This window comes from Amphiura filiformis, unplaced genomic scaffold, assembly GCF_039555335.1.
Source record: "Amphiura filiformis unplaced genomic scaffold, Afil_fr2py scaffold_42, whole genome shotgun sequence".
Lineage (NCBI taxonomy): Eukaryota > Metazoa > Echinodermata > Ophiuroidea > Amphilepidida > Amphiuridae > Amphiura > Amphiura filiformis.
The window spans coordinates 948377-954767 of NW_027305506.1; the positions used below are offsets into that span (position 1 = coordinate 948377).

At 36.1% G+C, this 6391-nt stretch overlaps 1 long non-coding RNA gene across 1 annotated transcript; it reads right to left on the reverse strand.

Annotated features, from left to right (window-relative positions):
- Window positions 1-274: 274 nt before the first annotated feature.
- LOC140144150 (uncharacterized) lies at window positions 275-5056 on the reverse strand. Its single transcript, XR_011857840.1, has 4 exons — window positions 4906-5056; window positions 3287-3414; window positions 1710-1832; window positions 275-371 (listed from the first exon to the last, which is right to left on the reverse strand). It is a non-coding gene; the product is annotated as an uncharacterized lncRNA (long non-coding RNA).
- Between the last annotated feature and the right edge of the window lie 1335 nt (window positions 5057-6391).

Here is a 6391-nt window from a genome sequence, read left to right on the forward strand (position 1 = left end):
CAAGGCCTTGTTGATTGATTTATTGATTAATTGTTGATTGATCAATCAATCTATTGATTAATTGATTACAACTAACCTGGCTTGGTGCATCTTAGCAGCATTTTTCAAACTCTCCTCTAATTCACTTCTTAGCCTTAGCTCATTGGCTACATTAGTTAGGGATTGATTGATTGATTGATTGACAGATTGATTGATTGATTGATTGATTGATTGATTGATTGATTGATTGATTGATTGATCAATCAATCTATTGATTGATTGATAAAACTAACCTGACTTTGTGCATCTTCAGCAGCATTCTTCAAACTCTCCTCTAATTCACTTCTTAGTCTTTGCTCATTAGCTACTTGAGTTTTGGCTTGCTCCAATTCCTGCAATTACCACGGCAACAGAAGAATACATGACAATTTCAAGGTTCCTTAAATCTAAAATGCTTCTACACTCAAAAGAATTACTTTTAGATGCGATATAGGTTAAAAAACTCATGTTTCACATTTGAGGTCAAAATTTGAGCTTTGTTGTTTAATGGGGTCATTGAGTTTGTCATTGGGATGAGATTATAACTCATGACTCATATTAATCTCATCCCCAATGGCAAAGTTCAATGACCCCCATTAGACAAGCAAAGCTCATATTTTGACCTCAAGTTGTGAAACATCAGTTTTGTATCACATTATTTAGAGGTTAATAACTTTGCATCGGTAATATGTCGGGCATTGTGAAAAATCTAAACATTTTGCTTTGGAACCGAGGAATATCCCGAGGGGCGAGCCCCGAGGGATATTCCGAGGTCCAAAGCAAAATGTTTAGATTTTTCACAATGCCCGATATATTACCGATGCAAAGTTATTAACCTCATTCATAACTTTCGCTACTTTAATCTCTTCACCTTACAAAATAACACCAAATTTTGCTCAAAAGTTTATAAAAATAGATGAGTTTTACATCTTCCCTTTCCAAAAATCGATCAGGCTAAAACAGAACGACCAATAACAAAAGTGCGTATCAGAATCTGTGCAAATATGGTAGCGCCGCAATCCAAATACGGCAGCCAGCGCCACAAGAGTTTGTTGGACGCTTTAATACGGCTAACGCGAAGTCAATTGTGTGCGACATTGGAACAATTACGCATTTTGCGGTCAATTGTGAAATATTAATGACCTCGATTTATTCAGCGTTTTTTGAAATAATAAAATATGATTGGATCACACGCATCATGCATATTCATGAGGTTATGAATTCATAGCCATAACCTCATGAATATATGCTATGTGATCAAATCATATTTTATTTTTTATGTAAACACAAGAACACAAATTAATGTAGGTCATTAACCCTAACACCCAAAGGGTTTTTTTGCTATTGGAAGGGAGAGAACAAACAAAAAAAAGGAGATAAATGACTTAACTTAATGGATTTATATAACATGCTCATATCATCAAAATAAGATGGTCAAGGAGCAATACAAAAGCACTTTAAGAAAAAAAAAGTAAAAACTTTAAGATAATTTAGGTAATTGACCAATCTGAGGCAATGTTATATCGGCAGGCACGTAGTGCTCAGGGGTTTAAATTGGATGCTTTGGGTAACAGCTGTTTGCAGGGTTGCCAAAATATTTCAGCCCGAATCCCGGTTCAAATATGGTCGTGAAAATTTACAATTCTGACATGTTTGAATTTTTAAAGAAAATTTGACTATTGTTCACTCACCTGTTTAAAACCTTGAACCAAATCTTTACACTCCTGTTCATTACTCTGAACAGTCTGTAGTTGTAACTCATAATTACTGCACATATCACATGGCCTGCCTATCTTCTCTCTAGCATTCTTGACCTAAACATGATAATAATGAGATGGAATCAACTGGCAACTCTAGTAGAAGATCTTCTAGAAACACTGATCTCAGCATCTCACACACCATTACCCACAGAGGAAGGAACCAGTTGGTTCTGAAATTACCTGGGCAAAATCAAAATAACTAAATAACTTGTGTAGTTAAACTGCCCCTATATGAAAGTTGCATGCATCGCAACAGACAAAATGTTAAGAGTGCAAATATGCAATGTAACACAGCTTGATGGTCAAGGCTGTCTGTTACAGTAGTTGTGCTTCTCATAATTGCAGCATATATCACACAACCTGCCTAAGCTTTTCTGTTATAATTTCATGAACTTAAGGGTCGGTCACCACCTTTGCACAGTATTTTTGTTGGACCTGGGAGCACATCAGATACACCAAATTGCATTCTGAGCATGAGGAATGTCCTTCTGATATTAAATAATTTAGATTTTTTGAAATTTGTGATATAATACAAATTTTATGGCAAATTATTGAAGTAAACTTTATAAATCATAAATCTAATGATCTGTACTTAAAGTGTATGTAGCTGGGATGAAAAGCCAACCATAAATTGAACATTTTGACTTTGAATTTTGACATAAAGTTTCCCAAATGACCTAAATTTTTTAGGTCTTTTATGAAATTCCATGTACACCTTTTAGCAATTTCAACCATATCATATGACAGCTGATGTTGTTCTTGCCATCACAATAAATCTGAGCTCTCAACAAAAAATGAAGTTATGACCAACAACTTGATAATTCCCATCTCTGCTTCATAATATTACCCACATCTAGCTTATCTTATCCCCATGTGCACTACCAGCCAAATTATTATTGTCTGCCCAGAATTCAATTAATGCTCTGCATGCTAGCCATAGACTTAAGTTTTCAGATATTTTCTCAAAATATCAAGAACAATATGGTTATGAAAATTTACAATTTTGAATTTACAATATTTAGAATTTAAACAAAAAAAATTATATAGGCTACCTAAGAACTATTTTGACTGGTTACAAAGATAAAGGTCTATAGCATGTACTTAGTCAATCAGATATATGGTAAGAATAGTCAGTAGGCCTGAAGGAGGTTAAGCTTAAAATTGTAAAAAAAGATCTATAAGCTATATTTTGATTGGTTACTCAGATGTTTATATCATGCAATTATCCAATCCGGGCCACTGTAAGAAAGGCACTGTAGGGGAAGCCAGACTCACCTGTTCTTGTAGTTGACTCTATTCAACCGATTTCACCCTATCTCTGATTGGCTCAATATAATATGACATAGCCCTCTTTGTAACCAATCAAAACAGTTCTTAGAGATTCAGACAGACTCGCATCTTCTTGTAGTCGACTCCAATCAACCTATTTTACCCTATCTCTGATTGGCATAATATATGATATAGTACTCTTTGTAACCAATCAACATAGTTCTTACAACCAGACTCACCTGTTCTTGTAGTCAACTCCAATCAACCTCACTGAAAATTCTCTTGCCAGTTTATGAGGGGAAACTCTCTGATTTCATCCTGCCACTGGCTAAAACTGACTTGCTATCACCCATCTCAGGAGTGTCACCTGCAACAGAAAATATGACAACAAAAAATGTTTAATTTATAACAATATTTTGATTGACACAAGTTTGGGAAATGCTGTGTTCAATTCGAAAGTTAACTCTATCCACAGGGGTGCCAACTGCAGACAACAAGTTTCGAAATTCAACAATTTCAGAAGGGCAACATTTTCATTAAAATGGGTACAAACAAGTCTAGTATTGGTTCATATCTCAAAAATTTGACTTTTTATGTTGAAGCCAATGCATGCAAAGCATTAAACCTCTATTCAGTTTGGATCAGACATGAGAGGTAAAGTTCTATAGGCATGTCTTATTCCATATATCTAGTATTATTTCATTAAATAAACAAGACAACCTTTATAGAGCCGCTATTATTTTGTGATCAAAACTGCCAGTCAGCTCACAATGTTGGTACATGGGTAAATTTAGGCCCTACATGTATTTTGCTTTATTGGCAAACAGCTTTAAAATTTCACTTGAATCTGTCTTGCAGATACTGTAATGGGCTATTCCAGTTGAAATCCATACACCCCCTATGGAAGACATGATCTTAATCTTCTACACAGAGAGTGTAAATTTCAAATGGGATAACCTTTATGTGTGACTCCATTTGAAACCTACACTCCCTGTGTGGGAGATTAAGGTCATGTCTTCCATAGGGGGTGTATGGATTTCAGCTGGAACCGCTAGCTACGCCATGCACACACACGCCATAGTGACCACTAAATTTCCTCTAAACATAGTTCAGGCAAGACAAAAAAATCAAAAACAAAAGACATGTAGTTTGTTTCTACTTGCAAAATGAAAATACTCAGACTTTGTTGTACTCTTACCAACACACCTTGTACCCATAGCCAGGCATGTATCCAGGCTGTTTCTACTGAGAGCACTTTACCAGAACATTGTATGCTTAGCGGCAAAAACCTACATTAATTTTTGCATGCCGTGTCAATAGGAAATAATGGTATGAACAGTTTCTACTAAGCTGGATAACAGATCACCCCTTGGTTAATATGGTTATTATTCTCAGAACTAACATGCCAATCTATTTGCTGTCAAAGTGAATACATCATACCTTAGTTACTGGTTCACACTTGGTTTGCACACTAAGCAACCCCTTGACTTTGTGTTGTGATCTTTTGATTGAGGGTTCTGAGCACAGTTACCGTAAACCGATTTGACCTGGCAAAAGTCAAATTTGATGTCACACTACAATGTCAAATATGAAGGTGGGATATTAGTGTTTGTACATATACTTTATTTGGGTTTTAAGTTTCAGTTTTAGATTTACGATCATCAAAATTTACAAAAGACTGAATTCACAATGTTATGTAATTAGTTTAAAATCAGTCATTTATAGTATATGGGAAATTGGAGCCTCTAATAGAAAAATCTAACTTCATGTTTCACCATTCAATCTTCATTTAACTGGATTTTTTTTGGAAAAATTGTGTCACAGTTCTCCTTCAAGGTGACTAATTAGGTTGACTTACTGCATTAGACTGCAAGCCATAAGTCTTGTCTATATTCTTCACACGATTCAGCTGCCCTCCACTGCCCCTCTCTGCTACAAATCTGAGTATCTGGTCACTGTAGCCTGCTATGCAGACATCATTTGGCTGTTGGTACATGTCAGATGAACTAGAAACACTGAAAATTACACAGAAGTAACAAATAATATAACAATTACTTCTGTTTAAAAACATTGAAGGATTTTTATGATTTTGTTCCTATTTACAAGAATTTAAACTGGCCAATAATCTGTTTGTTACATTTAACAAGAAGTCAAATTGGCTCAATCAATAAGGCGGTGACTATGGTGCGAGAGGTTGCGGGTTAGAACCCTGGCGGTGGTTTAGTTAGCTCTCATGGAAAAATTGAGTAAGCTTATTGTTAAAATTCCCCTGGACAAGGAACTTACTGCTAATTGTCTCATTGTATCCCATACGAAAATTGGGGTGCTGATCCTGGCTGCGAAGGTCAATTGTGGAATGTCGAGGATGTGCGCTTCTAAGCATCAAAAATGATGTGGGGCCATAGCGGTCAGTGACAACCTGTAAAGTATGCTGAGGCTTGTGGACCAACGTATAGGAAATGCGCCTGTGAATACCGCACTATAAATATTGTACTTTTCTGTCTTTTTTTTTAATGTTAGAGATAATGAAATTGACCATGTTATCATGTGGTCTGACTATTTGGTACTAATCAGTATAAATGTTGGTTTCTGAGACAAACATTGCCAACTTTGGTGCATTGGGCTATTCCAGTTGAAATACATAATACCCACTATGGAAGACATGACCTTAATCTCCCACATCCCATTCACACTCCCTGTGTGGAAGATTAAGGTCATGTCTTCCATAGGGGGTGTATTGATTTCAACTGGAATAATCCATTAAATACATACATCTTAACCACATTGTGCACCGTGGGATGAAGGTGGCAGGAGGAAGCCTGCCTCTTAAGAAAAAACTATTTCACATGAATGCGGTGGATTGGAAGCTAATTGACTTTGTTGTCCCTGTTTCCGCTCTAACTGGGCTCTTGCTCCCTGAGAGCAACCAGGCTGGTAAGTACTATTCCACTTGAAATCCATACTGTGGAAGACATGACCTTAATCTCCCACACAGGGGGTGTAGATTTCAAATGGAATCACCTATTAAGATAACCCCAATTACCCAATTCGAAATTCACACCCCTGTGTGGAAGATTAAGGTCATGTCTCCCACCTGGGGTGTATGGATTTCAACTGGAATAGCCTTCTGAGATAAATCAAAGATCCTAATACTGCAAAGCATGAAGTGTCTGTGTGCATGAAAATGTCATAAATTTTGTAAGTGCAGTTGATTTGCAAAATTTTAATGCACATGAATATGTTTTCTTCCTATAGCTTTCAGGAAAATTTCATGTTACAGAACCATGGGTTTTCTCCAAAATGTGAAATTTTAAAGCTGTAAAAATAACATACTTTATTGTTTA